This window comes from Halichoerus grypus, chromosome 8 (assembly GCF_964656455.1).
Source record: "Halichoerus grypus chromosome 8, mHalGry1.hap1.1, whole genome shotgun sequence".
NCBI classification, from domain to species: domain Eukaryota; kingdom Metazoa; phylum Chordata; class Mammalia; order Carnivora; family Phocidae; genus Halichoerus; species Halichoerus grypus.
Genome location: NC_135719.1, coordinates 6,900,264 through 6,920,924, shown reverse-complemented (window position 1 = coordinate 6,920,924; position 20,661 = coordinate 6,900,264). Strand labels below are relative to the sequence as shown.

The 20,661-nt window shown below is 50.4% G+C and overlaps 1 long non-coding RNA gene across 1 annotated transcript in view; it reads right to left on the bottom strand.

The window, feature by feature from the left end:
• Positions 1 to 20,661, bottom strand: part of LOC118549167 (uncharacterized) — a 124,983-nt gene that overhangs the window by 5,049 nt on the left and 99,273 nt on the right. The window lies entirely within an intron of this gene.

The following is a 20,661-nucleotide window of genomic DNA, read 5'->3' as shown; positions in this document are numbered from 1 at the left end:
ATTTGAGAGAGAGAAAGCACAAGCGGTGGGTGGGGGGCAGGGGTAAAGGGAGAGAGAGAAGCAGACTCCCCACTGAGCAAGAAGCCCGACATGGGACTCGATCCCAGGACCCCGAGATCAGGAACTGAGCTGAAGGCAGATGCTTAACTGACTGAGCCACCCAGGCGCCCTGACACCAAGGTTCTTGCTTACAACCTGCAGACAACATTTCTTAAGCATAGATGCTAGAAGGATGCTGCGTAGCTTGGAGAATTGCCAGGGAAGGACCAGGCTCAGCTCGGGCTCCGACCAGGAAGGAGGGGCAGCCAGGGCACAGCCAAGGGCAGGCTGGTCCAGGCACCGTGGCACTGGCTCACGCTGGTCCCAGCAGGGAGACCTCTGGTCTGATCTTGTATCTGGACCTACTGCTTAGGTGTGTGTCCAGTCCCACTTGTGGGGGCAGGTCAAACATTTACCTGGCTTTTTCAGCTTCTGATTGAGAGGGAGGCCCTGTCTCCCACCAAGACTCACACAACGGGGACATCCTCAAATACGGGGGGGACAGTTCAGGTGCTCAAGGTTTTCCCCTCAGTGACGATGTCCCTTGCGCAAAGCCAGAGGGTTGTAAGGAGGATTAAATGAGATAATGCATGACCCAGTGATTCTCACATATTTCCCCTAAAGGCAGAAAGGATGGAAGGTATCCCCGTCAGGAGGTCCAGCCCGGAGCCTCAGGCTGCATGCTTGTGTTAAATTCATTCAACAAGCACTTGCCGTGGGCCGGGGAACACATCACTGAACAGAAGAGACAAAATCCCTACTTGGTGGATCTATATTCTAGTGTTTATCTTTGAAGCCTCATGTCTTACTTGAAAGTGAGTGCAGACTTTTGCATTCTGTTTCATAACGGGACCATAATAATGCACCCGTAACATACAGGGCTTGTTTCAATGCAGAAGTAAGGGCTTCCTACCAGTGGGCTGGTGGCCGCCCTGCTATTTGCTTGAAGATAGAGAGAACCGTGTCTTTACGTGCCCATGTTTGGGCAAGTTCTGGATGACACCAAGAACAAAATTAACCAAGTCTGTGGGGGGGCGGGGAGGGAAGGGAAGCTGGGGAGCCCAGGCCCCGTGGGAGTGGGGCAGAGGGTGAGAGAGATGCTGGAGGGATCTGGGGCCTCGCCAACCTCTGCCAGGGTCCAGGAACCATCTGAAAGCCCCTCCGACCGCCTGAGGCACCAGAAAGAACCACGTTTTCTTGTGTGGGGGTTCACGTAAAGAACAGTCCCAGTTCTTTGGCAACGAGAGTGCTCTTGTGGGCCAGTGGTTCGGGGCTGATGGGCAGCTGGTCCCTGGATCAGTGTGGACTTGGATCACTGTGGTCATCAAGCGGCCTTGGGGGATGGTGAGCTGTGGGCAGCAGTGGGCAGCCGGGAGCCCGAGGGGCGGGCAGGCTACAGCCAGGACAAGGGGAGTGACCTTCTTCGGCAGCAGTGCCAAGAGGGTGGCGGTGGCCCTAAGGTTTGTCAGGGCCAGATGTAGGGTGGGAAGGAGGCCCAGAGGGACCCGCCCACCCCATGAGCAGCCTGGTTGCCCAAATGGGTGGTTTTGGAGGGCTTTGTGGCCTAAGGAAACTCACTGTCTTTCCCAGGCAAACCACTGGAGGGATTTATGAAAAACAGATGGTGGTTGGCGTGGGGTGAGGGGATTGGGGTTGAACTGAGCTTTCCCTCCCCTCCCACCCCGGGTCAGTAGCAGACCCGGGAAAGACCAACTGGGGTAAACTCTCCCCAGCCCAGCCTGGCTCCAGGAGAGACCCTCAGATTAGAGCTCCCATGTTTGGTCAGCTAACACAGGGTCCCCACGGACTTGCTGTGGTGGGGCAGTTGTGGACAAAACAGCGACAAGAGGTAACACGTACGGTGCTCACTGCATGCCAGGCACTGCTCGGGATTCACTGTTCCTCCTCGCCGTCCTCTGGACGGTGTATGCATTGTCCCCATTTTCACAGGCACAGAGAGATTAAGCAACTGGCCCAAGATCACAGAGCTAGTAAGTGGGCAGAGTTGGGATTTGAACCCGAGCAGTTGGGTTCAGGATCTTAAACCTTGCCTGGCATTGGCCTTGCACTTTGTACTCAAGAGGGGGAGGGTGGCCAATATTTTTTTCAGTACCGACTGACTAGGTGATTTATTATCCCATTCATTTTGTCTTCAGGGATATCACTACTGTCATCCCCATTTTATAGATGATGAAGCTGAGGCTCAGAGAGTACATCATGGAACTTGCTCAAGGTCATATTGTTACTCCCCGACAAATTAATGGATCTGAATACAAGTCTGTCTCACTGCAAATCTCAGCACATAATAGCACCTCAATAAACGCTGAGCCCCTCCCCTCTTCTCTGAGTCCAGGAGTCTGTCCTGGACTCATGTCTGTCCCAGTCTCGCTGCAGTGCCCCACCCAGGGGTCCTGCCCAGCGTCCCCATCTCAGCCAGACCACTTCCTGTTGGTGAGCCAGCCAGAAAAAGCCAGAATGAACGCAGACCTTAGACAGGGGCTGATTGGAGCCTCCGCCGCCCCCGCTCAGCCCACCCGCCTCCTTACAGGGACCTTCGGACAGGAGCCAGGCACGGACAAGGGCCGCTTGGATCAGCAGCCGGCGGCTGGCCCCCAGGGCGGGCAGCCAGGTGCCTACAGCCGCAGGAGAGAAGGGCCCCTCTTCTCGCCACTCAAAGGTGGATTGAGGAAGGCTGGCTCCGTGATTTTTCCAAGAAGCTTGTCCAGAGCCAGAGAATGGGAACATCTGTGCCCTGAGCTCTGTTCTGGATGCGGCTCAGGCCACAGTCTGGGGCTGACGTCTGCTGGAGACAGCCCTGCGTGGAGGAGGTTCTGGCTTGCTGGCCGGTGGGGGGGTGCTGGGGGGTGCCGGTCTGGCTGGCCAGCTGATGAGGGCAGCCGCTGGCCTCCACCCCAGGAGACAGGGAGCCCAGGCCAGGCAGGCGAGCAAGGATGGGGCGGGAGGCTTGGGCGTCAGGGGCCTTCTCCATTGACTGTGCAAAAGCGCTGGGGAGACAGTGGCATTCGAGCAGGTGGACCTGGGGCCACGGCTCCTCTTCCCCAGGCCTCGAGACCCAAGGCCCCTTCCTTTCCCTTTTGCCTTTCGAGATAGGCATTTGTGGGCACCTCTTAGCTCTTCCATCTGCCTAACTTCTCGCCAGCTGAGTCTCCCTCTAACTCCTGTTTTCCCATTTGGTATATTTTTAAAATTTAAATTATATTTTCTTGAAAATGTAATATATCAAAGTCAAGATGCTATAAAAAGCTATACAGATCTTCCCCGACTCCCAGTGGAGTTACATCCTGATAAACTCATTGTAAATTGAAAATATCATATAATGAAAATGCATTTATCAAATAAACAAACAAAATCTTTAAAAAAAAAAAAAAGAAAATGCATTTAATACACCTAACCCACTGAACACCATAAGCTTAGCGTCGCCTACCTTACGCATGCTCAGAACGCTTACATTATTAGCCTACAGTTAGGCCAAGTCGTTTAACACAAAGCCTATTTTATAATAGAGTGTTGACTATCTCATGCAATTTATCGAGCAGTGTCCTGAGAGTGAAAACCAGCATGCTGTGTGGGCATAGAAGGGTTCTCAGTGTATCGGCTGCTCACCCTAGTGGTTTGCGTGGCTGGCTGGGAGCTGTGACTTCACTGCTCCTGTCTGGCATCGGGAGACAGGATCGTACCCGTGCTTTAAGAACATCACTTCTCCGGGCGTCTGCGGGGCTCAGTTGTTTAAGTGTCCGACTCTTGATTTCTGCTCGGGTCACAATCTCAGGGTCGTGAGATCGAGCCCCACCTTGGGCTCCGCGCTCAGCAGGTAGTTAGCTTCAGATTTTCCCTCTCCCTCTGCCCCTCCCCTACTCCCTCTCTCTCGCTCGCTCGCTCTGAAATAAATAAATAAATCTTAAAAAAGAAGAAGAATATCACTTTTACCTGTGGCTGCATCCCCCTCCTCCTCCCCTTCCTCCCCTTCCTCCCCAACAACAGGTGACTATTCCATTAGATCCACGTGTATCTTTCTGGTGCTTCTTTATGCAAATCAATCAGATGCAGATCTACTTCTTTCCTCCCCCTTTAATTATATTAAAAATGACATACTCTACATCATTCTGTATCTTCCTGTTTTTACTTGATATATCCTGGAGATCTTGCCTTATCATTACTTTTGACAGTAGCCTCCTTTTTTCCAGCTTTATAGTATCCCATCTCGTGGCTATTCTATAGTTTATTAACCAGCCTCCTAAAGAGGAGCACAGGGGTTGTTTCCAGTCTTTCCAACCTGATTTTCAAATGAGATCTTGGGTGAGAGCTTGATTCATGCCAGGCTGCTCTGGTTAGAGAAAGGGTGAGTGAGGCTGACGCCCTACAGGCAACCTCCACTACCCCTGCCAGGCCTTAGGAGATCTTCACCAGGACCTCAGCACTCGAGGGAACCGCCTAAGAACCACAGCTTCAGAATCCCAATCTGCTTATTTTATTTTTTAAAAGGATTTTTATTTATTCATTTGAGACAGAGAGAGATTGAGATCACGAGCAGGGGGGAAGGGTAGAGGGAGAAGCAGGCTCCCCCGATGCAGGGCTCAATCCCAGGACGCTGGGATCATGACCTGAGCCGAAGGCAGGCACTTAACCGACTGAGCCACCCACGTGCCCCCAATCTGCTTATTTTATAAATGAGAAACAGGCTCAGCACCAGGACAAGGCTGATCCATGGTCACAAGTTACCCTGTGGCAGATCTGGAAATAGAAACCAGGTCTCTGGGGTTCTGCCCTCCACACTAGTCCTGTTTCATCCCCAGGGGTAACGGACCAGGGCTCTGGGGCACGTGACTGGAGTCAAAGGCAGATGTTCCCGTGGACCCAGCCATGGACCCCAGGCCTGCCTCTCTCTTACCCTCGGTTTCCAGTGTCTCTCCCACTGCTTGGGGACAGCGCCTCACACCCCCAGCAGAAGGGGCTCTGGACTCACTAAAGGAAAGATGAGCTACCCAAACAGGACAAGGGAATCAGGGCTACGGAGCCGGACCCTTAAGTGGAAAGTCAGGAGCGAGCAGGAGCGAGGAAGTCTGGGAGGCCTCCGACTTCCGAGGCACATGTAAGCAATTTGTGTCTTTGAAAAGAATCACCGGAGAGTTTGGCTACCGGTAAGTGACTGAGAAAACATATTTTATGAAAGAGAACTGTATTTATTGCCAAGCCAAGGTTGAGGGCAGGGAGGGTCTGTCGAACCAGAAAGGATTTAACCAATAGACAGGAGCCTAGCAGGCCAAGAGGAAAACAAGCAGGGGGTGGACGGAAGCGGAGGGAGGCCAGGTCATACCTGCAAGGCTGCATTTCCAAGATGGGCACAGACTAGGGACACGGGCAAGAGGCAGGGTTTAGAGGGCACCGGGGGTCTCTGGCACCACCTCCCCCCATCCTGGAGATGAGGAAACGGGCTCAGTCAGCACAGGTTTGTGGCAGACCTGGGGAGGATGTGGCCTAGTTCCAGCCCCGAGGACGCTGCCGCCACCCTTGTCATAAGCAGGGTGCAGCAGTGCAAATGGAACCAGCCTGGGAGCCAGGAAATACGGGTCCTCTCTGACTCTGCCACACACTGGGTGACTCTAGGCAACCCACACCACCTCCCTGGGGGCCAGTGGTAACTTCTCTATGACCAGATGGTAGAGCTGAATGGGGGCGGGGGGGTGTGGCTTTTAAACTTTCTTTTGAGCTCCAAAGTGAGGGGACTGGACCTCGCCTTGGAGTTGTGACAAGTGGCCCTTACTCCCCATCAGCCGGGGAGGGACGGAGAGCCACCATCACGAAGCATGAGCCCTTGGACAGGGAGCACCTCCCCTGAGCCCATTCCTCCGCAGTGCTCTTGCTGAACCCGGGGATGGCCTGAGACGGAATTCCTCATCATCCTGGGAAGCCAGACTCAGGGTTGCGTTCAATGTGATTTAGGAAAACAGAAGAATGTGAGATTGCTTGCACCCAGACTCGTGGAATGAAATGTGTCCTAAAAAGCCAGTACGATCTTGCTTAAGATTTGCCCACCATGGGGCGTATGGGTGGCTTAGTCGGTTAAGCGTCTGCCTTTGGCCCAGGTCATGATCCCAGAGTCCTGGGATCAAGCCCCGCATCCGGCTCCCTGCTCAGCGGGGAGTCTGCTTCTCCCTCTCCCTCTCTCTCTGTCTCATGCTCTCTATCTCTCAAATAAATAAAATCTTTAGAAACAATTAAATTTAAAAAAAAAGATTTGCCCACCATGGGGGCACCTCCCGTAAGCCCTCCCCATCCGCCAGCCTGCCCTCCGTGTGAAGAATGCGTGCCTCCTCCCAGTAGAAAGATAAGTGGCAGCAGGTGGGTCCGTCCCTGGCCCCTCACCCACGGTTCCGCTTGCGTCTCGTGACGGAAAGGACACAGTGCTCTGAGGCTTTGTGGCTGGGAGTTAGAGAGGAAGAGGCTTGCAGCTCTTTCCTGGCTACCAGTTACCGTATAGGGCCTTTGGTCTCACTGAACATGCACGCACACACCCACACACTGTGCATGCACGCAAGCACACACCTTTATTTATCACTTTTTTAGAGAGGGAGAGGTGGGGAGGGCGAGAGGGAGGGCGAGAGGGAGGGCGAGAATCTCAAGCTGACTCCCCGCTGAGCGCAGAGCCCCATGCGGGGCCTCGATCTCCCAACCCTGAGATCACAGAAATGTGGATGAGGACAGAAATGCCAAACATCTGCTTGGCAGCTTCTGAGCTCGAGGCAAATTTGGGGCAATCAGGATCCGTTGATTTTGAATCAATGGCTCAGACACTTGGCGAATGGCACAGCTGTTCCAGAATTATGCTCCCCACTCCTTGCCCTTGGCCTTGTCGAGAGACTTGTTTTATCCCAAACCTCACAGCTGGGTCCGCTGTGGCCTTAAAGCCCTGAACGTGTTTTATCTCTTTCCGCTCCGTGTATCCACAGAGACACGGGGTGGTTCGGTCCTTATTGATCTCCAAGGCTCTGAAAACTGAAAAAGAACTTTTAACACATTCATTTGGTAGCAAAATGTGACCTGAACAGACGTGGGGCAATGAACTTGTATTTCACTTAGTGTGAATGTTCAAGAGTTCAGCTGAAGAAACACTAATGCGTTTGATTACAAAGTGCTAGCAGACCCCGCCGGGGTGTTAACGTAGTAGAGAGTACGTGCACCATACTCCCTGTGTGGAGCTGAAACAGTCTGATTTCTGAAACACATCTGACCTCAAGGGGTTTCGGAAAAGCGACTGTGGATTGTACTGCTGACCCCATTTTACAGATGAGAAAACGAAGTCTCCGGGAATTTAAGTGCCTTCCCAGAGAGCACACGGCTAGGAGGTGGGAACAGAGATAACGAGGTCACAGCTGTGGCCCTGAAGCCGGCGTTTCAGCAGGCCCAGTGCGTGCGAGCCCAGGACCAAAGCTGGAGGCTGTGGGGACCCAGGACGCGCTGCAGAGCCCATGGCCTTCAGCCCACTGCCTCCTTCCACAGTGAAGAGACACGGGTCTGGGCCTTTCCTCCCTACAGCCAACAGCAGAAGAGGCTGCCATCTGAGGTGATGCAGCCCCACGGGGAGGAGGACAGGCTCAAGGGTGAGCAGCCTATGCCTCCGAGTAAAAGCAACGCAGTGGGAACAAGATGCGATGTGAAGTAGTAACTGTTTGAAAATTTCCCCCCAAGTTTTGCCTTAACATATGACCTTTCCTCCTCTGGGAAGGGAGACAGGAAGCCAGCATTACCCCAAGGTGGAGTGTCACAGAGGAAGCACAGAATAGAAGACTATCACGCTTGATGTTAAGTTTCAAAGCTGTCATCCAGGGGCTTGTCTGGAAAGGGCTAGGAGTGGTGCTTACCTGGGTGAGAGGATTTTCTGGCCCAGGAGGCTGATTAGTAGCTTCCAATCCAGGGAGAAGGAGGGGGTTGGATGTGAACAATGGGGTGGTGCCTAGATGCTGATGGAGGAGGCTTTTCAGGGCATCCCAGGGGAAGGGGGGTGCATGGAGGGACCATAGCCTCACACTCCCCACCTTTAAGCACAGGATCTAAAAGAGGAGGACACCTGTAGCTGGGCCTTCGGGAGGTGGTAGCCCCGAGGATGGAGCCAGGACGGGGCTGGGAGGGGGCAGCAGAGCGGAGATGGCTGGGTAGATTCTGGGGTCTGAGTGGCCCTGAGGCTGCCCAGCAGATAGATGTCTCATCATCCGGGAGGGATGGTGCAGGAATGGATGCATATCGTCCTTATGATGCAGGAATGTAACCAACTTTCCCAGTGCTGGGTGTGGGCCTGGAACGTAACCGAGAGAGGGAGAACCACGGGCCTGATGGGTTTCCAAGTCATGACAGGGGACTCCACGGTATTGCTCAGTCCACTTGCCCATGAGAGTCTACCCGCCCCGGGGGTGCAGCTAGACCTCACACAGGGGCCTCCTCCAAGGGGTGGGGGGGACAGGAGTGCCTCCCCCAGCCCTGCTCCCTCCTCAGGAAATGCTGCCTGGTTCCAAAGGAGCTATTTGCTGAGAGGCGCCTGCAGGGCTTAAGGGCCAGCCCTCAGGGCCAGTAGCCAGCCTCCAGCCATTCGGGGCTTTGTCATTTTTGCTAATAATAAACCCTGGGGAAAAGCTGCGGCTGGAAAGAGAAACACAGAGCAAACCCTGAGAATCTGCCTGGGCTTCACAGAGTTCCTTCAGGCCCCAGTTGCTAGTGGGGGCCTGGAGCCGCCTGGCCTTCTAGTGGGCACTGTGAGGGAGGTGGAGGGGATCACCCTGTCTGTCCCCCAGTCTGTTCCCCACCAGCCTCCTTGAACTCACCCTGTGACTCCCAGCTGAGGCTTAAAGACAACTCTGGATCCATTTAATAATGCCCCAGAGAGAGGGCTTGGGGAAGGAGAGGCAGGGGCTTTCCAGCTGTGTGACCCTGGGCAAGGCTTGCCCCCCTCTGGGCTTTAACTCTCTCAACCAAAAAGCAAGAGGTTCGCCTGAGCTTCCAGAGCAGCCCCTTGTCCATGCTTATCTATGAGTCGGTAAATGGTGCCCCCATCAAAGCACATCCTGGGTTTGGCTAAGCCCTGCCCAGCCCAGCCGCCATGCCTGTTGGACCCGGAAGAAGTGAGCCTGGGACATAATGGTGGGGGTGGGGAAGGGAAGAAGTAGAAGGAGGGCAGAGAGGGGGAAGGTGAGGTGGGACACTCTGAGTTACAAGGAGGCCGTGGGGCACAGAGGAGACACTTACTAGCTGGATGATCCAGGGCAAGTTACTCAACAGAACCTCAGTTTCACCATCTGTGCAATGGGCTTAATACCTACTCGGTGTCAATTACATTAATAAAAGCATGTAAAGGGGCACCTGGGTGGCTCAGTTGTTAAGCGTCTGCCTTCGGCTCAGGTCATGATCCCGGGGTCCTGGAATTGAGCCCCGCATTGGGCTCCCTGCTCAGCAGGAAGCCTGCTTCTCCCTCTCCCACTTCCCCTGCTTGTGTTCCTGCTCTCGCTATGTCTGTCAGATAAATAAATAAAATCTTTAAAAATAAATAAATAAAAGCATGTAAAGGGCTTATCGGAGGGCCTGGCACATGGCACGCTCAGGACATGTCCCTCCCGCTCGCCCTCACTTCTCAAAGACGAATCCGAAGGCCTCAGCCCGGCTCTGGTCCCAAGCACGTGCAGGTTCGAACTGCTGCAGGTCAGGGGGTGCAAACCTGTGTGTGCTGGAGGTGGCCCCAGACGGGTTTGGTTCTCCTCCACGGTGTTCTCCAGAAGAGATGATACAGAATTGGCATTATTTCTCCCTTAAGTGTTTGGTAGCTGCTCAGTGTTTCAATTCCGCGTGCAAATCCCAATTTCTAGCTTCTTTTGCAGCATCCGGAGATCTGATAACACGGGGCCTGTGTTCCCTTAGGATGGCGGCTGGCTGGAGCCGAGCAGCTTCTCTGTGCGGGTACCTTATGTTGCTTGTAATTCTTCATCTTGGCTTGTTTTTCTATTTTTCCCTTCTTTATAAGCATAATTTGACATAAAACAGGAATAGGATCGTATCACACATGCTCGGTTTCCCCTCCAGCGGGCTCGGCCTCCCGCCCACTCACAGGAGCGCCCACCCCCCTCCATCCAGGGAACACCCACGCCATCCACCTGCCACACAGCCTTCCACCTGTCCCACGTGCTCTGGAGTCCTATTTTGACATACGTGTCCGTACAGAGGCACATGTTTGTAGGGGATATCTGCAGATTGTTCCCCGTTTCATAAATATGAGGTTATGTTATGGAGGCGTTTCTGCATTTAGCTTTCCGACCGTCCCCCCAGGTGCAGCCTGTCCCCCCAGGTTGGCCTCGGTTCCTCAGCGCCTTTACTAATTTCATACCCTCAGTGGCTCCTGTGGGCCTCTGCACTGACTCCCCATTCTCTAGATCGGTGGGCCTCACATACGGGGGACCACGGGTTAGGATGAGGGGCCCTTGGATCCAGCTGACCGCCATATGCTAGAACAGGGGTCTGCGAACTTTTCTCTAAACTTTAAAAACTACGATGAAGACTAGACTTTTATTTTGGGGTATTCATCTCGGCTTCTTAAAGCAACTACCACACATTACCATAAACGTGGTCGCTTAAGACAACCAGAATGTATTCTCTTGCAGTTCTGGGGACTATAAATCTGAATCAAGGAAGCGGCAGGTCTGGGCTCTCTCTGCAGGTGGTAGAGGGGTCCTGCCTCGCCCCTCTTAGCTCCTGCAGCCCTGGGCTTGCGGCTGCTGAACCCCAATCTCCACCTCCATCTGTGTATCCAGATTTCTCCTTCCTGCCCCTGTCAGATTTAGGGCCCACCCTCAATCCAGGGTGATTTCCATCTCGAGATCCTTAACTCCTTCCCTCTGCAGAGGCCCTCTTTCCGAATAAGGTCAGTTTCTGAGGCTCAGAGTAGGTATGAATTTGGGGAGGTGGCGCTCTTCAACCCATAATGGTTCTCTTTCAAATCTTCTTCTTTTTTTTTTTTTTTAACAGTGTCTTTATCCAATGTGTTAATCTACTAAGTGTATTTGTTTGCTGTCTCTTTCAGGTTGGTGTCTGTTCGTTGGTTTTCTTGCGCCCCAGTCCCTTGACCATCACTCACGGTGAATCGTATCTTACCAACATTTAACATTCTTTAAACCCCGTTTTGGCAGGACTCCTTTCTCTTGTGAGAATCCTTGGCTGCCTGGGTTTGGGGAGTATTCATCCAGAATAACTGTATCTGCTCCCCGCTGCAGAAGGCCCTCCAGGCCAATCGACTACTGGGCACTAGTCTTGATCATTTCTTAGGCTGGGAGCGACTGCCGCTCAGAGATCACGTATCTTCGGGCCTCAATCCACAAGAAGAGCAGACTCTTCTTCTAAAGCGGTCCTGGCTTTATGGAAGTGTCTTGGCTCCAACTCCTTCCCTTGTGCCAGCCCAAAGCCTCATTTCCTGACCCTAGTGGACATAAAGATTGGCCTCTAGAGTGCCATGCTCTATTCTCTCTTCCACTCCCCCACACCACCACCCCCCAACCCCACCCAAGCAAGCAGAAACCTCAACTTTGCCACTTAAGATCCATGAAATCCTGGAGCAAAGGATTTAATCCTAAAACTCCTCCCCCTCTTCTTTGCCTTGTTAACTCTAACTTTCCCTTTAAGACTTAGCTTCCAATCACCTCCTCCAGGGAGCCTTCCTAGATTTCACCAGCTCCATCTGCCCATGGTTCCCAGACTGACACTTCTGAGCCTTTGCCCTACTGTGAAGCAACATGGTGTGGCCAGCACACTGCAAGCTCCTGGGTCCTACAGGTCGGTGTCAAGGTGAGACAGAGGGTGGCGGAAGGGAGGTGTGGCAGGAACATAGACGGGTGTGATGCAGCAGCATCAGGCGTGGACGGGCCTGAGCCCCAGGGAAGAAGTCGGATTTTAGCGGTCAGTGATGATAGCTCCAAGGAGGCTCAATCAGATGCCCACTTTGGAAGTGTCACTGCAGTAGCTAGGAATAAGAATGAAGGCTGGCCAAGAAGCTGGATGGCCAATTTGGAGGCACCCAAATTCCCCAGCCCAGACGAGTGATCATGGCCCTTGAGCAAAGGCTGTTCAGGGGCGGAGGGTGGGCACAGATTTATGAAATATTTAGGGAGCAAACATTCAACAAGTCTTCATGATGTGGAGGGGCCGAGAGTGCCAGACGTCTGATGCTCCCCAGGGCAGCCATGGTTTCCCCTCTATCTCTCTCCTGCTCCCTTACCCACCTCGGAGCCCCTCCTGGGTGCTCTCCCCTCTCCGCCCCCCCTCCCCTGGGCACTGATACACCAGGCGCTTTGGGTAGGAAGTCTAAAAGGGTTTCAGAGGGGCAGAGTGGGCTCCTGCCTTCCACAGTCTCCACGAGGAGCCTCCCAAATAAATGTATTCATCCTTCCCCTACCTTCTCCTGGACACTTGGCTTGTGTGTTTCAGGATGGTTTGAATTTTTTCAAAAAAATTAAAATTCTCGGCCGGGCGAGCCAATTCCAGTGAATGACCACACAGTAAAACGTGACAAGGGCCCCATTCACAGGCCCCGACTGTGCGGAGCTGGTCAGGCGGCTGGAGGCAGCTCTTGATGAATCAACTTATGTTAGAAGGTCAGTGACTCAAAACCCCTGGGAGTCAGGCTGAATGGTGACCCGAGCATTTGTGATGTACATGGAAGTCAGCATGTGTTGTCTTGGATGACAAGACCCCCATGATTTCTGATTGATTGACTGATTGATTTTTTTTTTAGTAATACAATCATGTTTTTCTTTGTAATTTGGGTCCACATAAAAACTTATTTTTACATTATTATAATCGTAATATCTGATTTTGTCTTTTTAAATTGTTTATAATCACTTTTCCACATTACCATGGTAGTGTTCATAATTACATTTTTATTTTACGTTTTTAAAACCACGTTACTGAGTTGTAACTGACATGTAAAAAGCTGTAAATATTTAACGTATATGACAAACGGGATAAATATACACCATGAAACCATCACCACCATGAAGGCCATGTACATATATACCACCTCCAAAAGTTTCCTCCCACCCTTTTTATTATAATTATTATTATTGTGCGTGTGTGTGTGTGTGTGTGTGTGGCAAGAATACTCTCCCAACGCCATGACTGCTGATTTCAAGTTGTTCATTCAACCAAAATCTGTGGGGTCCATGCTGTGCCAGGGACTGTTCGAGGCCCAGAAACCCAGTGGTAAATGCCAGACCCTTGCTCTCCCAGAGCTCCCCTTGAGTGGGGGAGTCAGACAACAAACCCATAAACTTGTTAAATACTTTAATGAGATAACTTTGAGCAGTAATGAGCACAAGGAAGAAGACAAAACAGGGTCACAGGATGGAGCATGAAGGGCAGACGCTACTTTTAGAAGATCCCTCTACACAAGTGACGTCTTTTGAGAACAGGAGGACAAGAAAGAGGTGATCATGTCCCAGAGGGAAGAGCTGTGCCAAGGCCTTGAGGTGGAAACAAGGTGGCTATCACGAGATTGTGTGCATCAGAGTTGTAGGACCTGGAGGGTTAAGAGTGTCCAAAGATCAGCAAGCACTTGAGATGGAAGGTCACAGAAAATGAGCGAGCCAACGTGTGGCTGGATGGCTCACCAGCGAAGGTGGTGAACATACAACCACCCTATGAGCCAACAATTCTACTCCTCAGTATTCTCTCATCAGAAGCGAAAGCATACTCTGCAAGATGTATGCAAGAATGTCCATAGCAGCTTTTTCATAATGATCAAAAGCTGGCAACAGCCGATACACTGATCACCAGGAAACCAGCTCAACAAAGGGTGATGTATTCAGATACGGAATGTTAACAATACAAGGAAATGAAGCACATACACACACAACCTAGATGCAGCTCAAAAACCTATGCTGGGTGGAAGAAGCCAGACACAAAAGAATATATACTGTAGGATTCCAGAATAAGATAGACTAATCTAAGGTGGGAAAAAAATCAGGACAGTGGTCGCCTCTTGGGGTGGGGGGCGTCGATCAACTCAGAAAGGGTATGAGGAAACTTTCGGGGGTGATGATATCGCTGCAGATTTTCATAGGTTTGCAACATGCAGGTTTTCACCTTTCCCAAAACTCACTGCTTAGAACTCTCAAGACTTGTACATATTGCTGTATAGAAATTTTACCTCAAAGAATAGAGAAGAACCATAAATATTGAACTCTGGAATGCTAGAATATTTAGGACTGGAGTGAAGTGCACTGATGTTTCAAGTACATAAGAAAAAAGATACGTGATGGAGGGATTATGTAGGTTAATTGAAGAATCTAGGCAGTGGGTGGATGGGGGTTCCAGTATCATTCTTCCAAATTAGAAAAATTTCACTCCCCGGGTTAACCCCCAATACACACATTTTGAACAAAAATCTTATATATTTAGGTTGGATCGATGACAATGCGAGTCACAGAAGACAACGCACCTCTAACCTGTTTCTGTCTTTTGTTTTACAAGGTCCATTGTATATAAATCAGTCTCACAGAAGTAATAGGGATGGACAGAGATTTTTAAAAAGTTTCATCAAGCTCAGGATATTTATTTTTTTAACTTTTATCCAAAGCAAGATAAACGGTGAAGCTTTAAAACATTCATTTTCAGGGCTTCTTCGGTAGCCAGTTTCAACAATTATCCTGAAAAATTATAGTTAAATAATCTTTCAATGAAAAAATGGATCTGGACCCATGAATTTTTTATGCATGGATTTTTTTGGATGGAAAATAAATTCCAGTCAAATGCAAAATTCCATTCCATTCCAATTTATTCAAAATTCAAAGTGTCTCATCGTTCTGTCAACTGATAAATTTTACAAATATGTAGAATCGAGATATGCATATACTACCTTGTTAAGTGTTTTAAACTATGGAACACATTTTTTAAAGGTTTTATTTTTAAGTCATTTCTATACCCAGCGTGGGGCTCACACAACCCCAAGATCAAGAGTTGCATACTCTGGGGCGCCTGGGTGACTCAGTTGTTAAGCGTCTGCCTTCGGCTCAGGTCATGGTCCCAGCGTCCTGGGATCGAGCCCCACATCGGGCTCCCTGCTCCGCGGGAAGCCTGCTTCTCCCTCTCCCACTCCCCCTGCTTGTGTTCCCTCTCTCACTGTGTCTCTCTCTGTCAAATAAATAAAATCTTTAAAAAAAAAAAAAAAAGAGTTGCATACTCTACTGACTGAGCCAGCCAGATGCCCCAAATTATGGAACACATTATAACAATCTGCTGAAATTCTATTTTTTCCAAATTTCTAATTTTTTGTTTTTGTCCTTTGATCTTATCTGATATTAGAAAGCATGGTGATATGGAAACCATATTGTGTCCACTGACGGTTGAATGGATAAAGAAATTTATACACACACATACACATACACACACAGAGATATCATTCAGCCCCCCAAAAGAAGGAGACCCTGCCATTTGCAACCACATGGATGAACTTGGAGGACATTATGCTGCATGAAATAAGCCAGACACAGAAAGTAAAAAACCCTGCATGATCTCACTTATATGTGAAATCTAACAAAATCATAGAAGCAGGAAGTAGAATGAACAGTGCTTACCACGGGGCAGGGGATGGGAGATGTTGGTCAAAGGGTACAACACTGCAGTTATGTAGGATGATTAAGTCCAGAGGTCTAATGTACCGCATGGTGACTATAGTTAAGACTGAATTGAATCTTGGAAATTTATTAAGAGAGTAGATTTCAGGTGCTCTCAGCACACACACACACACACAAAGGTAACTGGGAAGGGATGATACGCTAAGCAGCTTGATCACAGCAAGCATGTCACTGTGTTTCTGTACAGCAAATGATCACGTTTACCACTTATATATATGCGATTTTTATTTTTAAAGAAAGCAGCTGGAAACATGAGTCAGTGCCCAGTTACAGGGGATCTTAACTGTCCCATGGAGAAGCTTGGATTTTTTCACCTTTTCTGGGATTTTTGAGAAGGGTAATGACATGATTTAAAAAATAAAGTTTCTGGAAGATTCATCTGACATGTGTGCACAGGATGGCTAATTCAGTAAAAATGATATAACATGAAAAAAATTTTTAATAAAAAGCATGGCACAATCCTTTCCTGGCAGGGAAGTATTCAGGTCATCAAAAATAACTGAGGATATTGGATAAATACGCAAATCTGGTTGTCCAATTGACATATTTTAAAAAGTTGGGACAAACTTATGTTGCAGAAATTCCAAGAGTTTGTTCCATAGCTTGAATAGTTCCACAGGACCTTCCCTTTCATGACCATTTTACTTCGTAGAGAATAATAGCTGTTCACAGGTAGCTCCCATCCTATCCCATGGTAAAGACAATCATTTTCAGCTTAGCGTGTTAGTTTTCTGTAGTTCACACTTTTTCTCCCTCACTAAGCCTACTGTTTAGTTTTGCTACTTTTTTTTTTTTCTTTGGCAAGACATTCTCGATGAAGGGAAGCAGTGCATGGATTCACATTCTGGCCCAATCTCCTTAATTTGGGGGAATTACTTTTCCTATCATAGCAGCTTTGCCAGCAAACACACTCCTACACAAAGCTAAACTCCAAGCCACATTTGCTGACTCTGATCATTCTCTTGGATCTTTTGACAATGTCAAGTTGCTATAAGAGTTTCAAATGCCTACTCTCACTCTCTGTACTAACCTCGCTGTGGACCAGTATTAGCACGAATCCACAAAACCCACTTTGACCGACCCCGTACGGAGCCCTCTCTGGGAAATGATGGGTGATCCAGGATGGGGTGTAAGGTAGAGAAAACTGTAAGGTCCCACAGCCCAGGGATGCTCTGATTCTGTAGTCCAGGATGGAGACAGTCTGGGCAAACTAAATGCTCAGCCAGGCTACCAAACGTTTGTGAACACGCTTCTCCTAACACTAAGGGAGGTCATTGATCCAGATGGCCAACCCAGAGAGAATCTTAAACCCATGCTCCGCGACTTACTCTGTTTGGTTCAGCAACACTGGGAAACACTGCTCCTTTGGGAGTTATGAGAAGGCCCCTTGGAAGCTCCTAACCTTTTGTTGTTCTCAAAATGTCTTTGAGAATATGACTATGGCCCCTCATTCCAGAAATATGCATGCACATATCCCAAAATATTGTATTCAGTTGCAGGGCCATTATAGACCTCCTATAATCCACCCCAGGACATTCAAGGGATCCTAGGAAGCTTGCCTTGGAGGAATAAGTCAGCCGGTCCCTGTATGACCTTCCCCTCAGGTGTGGGTATACCGAGTCTTGAGCTCATACTCAGGGCTCCCCCTTGTGGTGCCCCCCAAGTGCCAGAGGTTTCCAAGTAGGCAAGAGAGTCCTCGTGAGGCATGGGAAGGAGTCCGGATCCTCCCAATGATGTCTCCCATTTATCATCATGGTCCTGCCTTCCTGATATGACTCGGGGAGTTTGGGGAACCCCATTGTATGACCCTCCAGAAGGTAACTATTAAAACCTTTGGGGAAGGTGGGTTGCTGTTTTATTCTTCAATATTTGGATCAAAACACTTCCCAGAGAGTTAACTGTGGTCTGTTGTGTGGATCCTGAGGAAATGAGGGGTTCCCTTCTGACCTGGGGCTCCACTGGGGGCCTATTGCCACAATAGGCCGTGAAAGCAAAGGGCAGGGAGAACTGGGCAATGTTGGGGAAGGGGGAGAGAGAGAGAGAGAGAGAGAGAGAGAGAGAGACGGCGCGGGGAGAGAGAGAGGGAGATCAAGGTGCAGAGTCTGGCAGGGACAGGCCATTCTCAGCCTTTGTACTACATTAAGCTCGACTTAGTGGGAAGTCATGGTTGAGTTGTAATCAGAACAGCAACATTCACTTACACAGAAGCCTCTGGGATTGTTCCCCAGTATAAGAAAATGGCAGCTATCCAAGGAGGGCTGTTCTAAAAAGTGAGAGAGGGATCCTGAGCTCAAACACTAAACACTCGTCTATTGCAACGGGTCATGTATCTAGCTGTTGTCAGTAGGGATGACCTGAGAAACAAGAGTGACCCATTTCAACTTTTACAATGACATCTCTTAGTGGAGATGAGGATGTTCTGAGGGAGATTTAGCCTATGTGTGTGTGTGTGTGCGCGTGTGTGTGTTTCTGTTCTGGTGATAGAGGACGTTACCTTGGCCACCCTTGGGAGATCATCTAGGAAGCAATGTATAGAGTGCGCATGTAGGGTCCCCCGAAAACAGGTTACTCAGGGGTACGACAGTGGCTCAAGAGCCCTACTCTCCTGGAAAAGTGGTGTTTCAAAGGTCAGAAAGGAAAGGTGGCTGAGCCCCAATGTGGGAGTCCCCAGGGAAGGGAAGAGTCCATTCCCGAGCTCCCGGGCAGCCCACCCCGAGAAGGCCTGCTTGAATCCACTCCGCCCAAATGGATTTCATGAACCCTGGCTAATGCGTCGCAACCTTCAGCATTTGAGGATACAGGCTGGGTCCTGCCCCCATCCTTTTTGGCGGGATTGAATGACTTGCTCAAAAGGACACAGCCACTTAATGGCAGACTTGGGACGAGAACCCGGGCCTCCAGCCTCCAGCATCCAGCCCCACTGCTCCTCCCGCTTTTGCACCACTCGGAGCTCCAGAAACGACCCTCTTCTCTCCCGGGGAGCTGATGTCCTGGCATAGGTAGGGAAGAGGCGCCTGAACGAATCATGACTGAAAAAACAATCCCATCACAACCACACATGCAAAGATGAAGTGCGCTCAGCCCCTCTGCAGACACAATGGCTAGAGTAGATGCTCAGGGATCCTGCCAGCCCCAGGCCTCCGGCTCAACCCAGGACAGCTGGATGCAAGATGAGGGTGCCCCCAAGGAATAAGGACATTTGTGGCATCCTTCTATGCATTGAGATCTGCTTGGGTAATAAGATAGCTCAACCATTTGCAGGGTAGAGAATTCACACCTGAGAGAAGGCCCCGCAGGTCTGATACGCTAGAAGCCCATGGACATGTCCTTCCTCGGTGAAATGTCATCTTAACCATCTCACAAAGTTTCGTCCCTTTGCCTCGCCGCCAAGGACCCCCAGAATACCACATGCCCTTGGGATATCCCTCGCAGGGCATGACAGAGCCAGCCTGGCCTCCAGGACAAAGTGTGGTGTCAAGGACTCATGCCAGGCCATTACTCAAACAAACTACCAATCTGAGGGCCAGAATAACAGCAATTATTTAAGTATTCTTGGAAACCCTGAAATTTTCTTTCTTTTAGTCTATACTAAGTTTTTCCTCTGGGCTTCAGAACAGACTTGCAATTGTCAGCACAACAGCTCACTCTCCCTCCTTCCACCCTCCCTTCTCCCCAAACACCACACACACACACACACACACACACACACACACACACACACACACACACACATACACTCATGGATGAGAAACCCATGCAGACGGGGTCTTCTGTGGGTTTACAGAAGCCCGTGATTCCTCGTCAGTGTAACAGAACCTAGTTTCTCAGCAAGACTCAGCAGGTGGATGCGCCCCGGTGGGCGAAGGGGATGATGGTGTTGGGGATGTGGCTGGTAAAAAGGCCCCTCCTCCAACAGCTCAAACCCCCGGAGAAGGGGCCCAGCAAATTAAGCTACATACAGTTCCTTTGCCCCCAGTGGATCCAACCAGGGAGCCCCTTGATCTCTGCAGCCAGTAGGCGGCGCCCTTGTGTCTGTCACCCAGTGTGGTGGAGCCAGAAGCTCCCACCTCTACCTGAGCCTTGTCATTGGAGCGCCTCTCCCAGAGTGGCCCCTGACGACCTGCAGCTACCACCTAGAACCAGCTGCTCCAGAAACAGCATCCCGCGTCTCCCTCCATTGCTAACCGCACAAGCGAGGGCTCTGCTGGCCGCGGTCGTCCTGTTGTCGCCGTCGCCCGGACTCTACCTGGGGTCCCCAGTGACATCACTTCCTCAACCCTCAACACACCCATTTTCCAGTAGCTGTGCCCACAGCACCAGAGCTAACTGAAACAAGACGGGGACTTACATGTTAAAGTAGCCTTCGGTTGGGAGGTGAGGGCTGCTTCTGGAAAATGTTAACGCTTTCCTGTTGGACGCCAAGCCCGCTTGGAACTAAGCTTCAAACGAAACCTCATCTGTAAAATGAGGGGGTTGGACGATCCCAGAGAGCCATTCTGACTCTGACAGTTTATGCTACTATGAAAAGTAAACCCAAGAGAGCCCTGGGTTGGGGAGCCAAGGGCTACTCCTGGTTGGCGTGGTGTTGTCACAAATAACGCGGTTGTGAATCAGTTTTTATTTTCGGCCCTGCAGCTGATAGATTAATTTCTCTTTTATGGGCCACACTCTGCATAATTCCAAGGAAATCATCACCAACCGCCAGATAGGAGGACCCCGATGTACAAACCTCAGGCTGAGTGGCCGTTGGAAGGCTTGGCTCCAGGTGAAAAGACGCTGTCATGGTTGCCCCCCTCCCTGTGGAGTTGCCATGGAGACCACCCTTCTCCCTCTCCATCCACAGTCAGGAGGTCTGTGGGTAGGTCCCACCTACCCCTTCCCCAGATGTGAATTTCATGAGTCCAATCCCGGGTCAGGCAAATCCATCATCCTTGAAGAGATC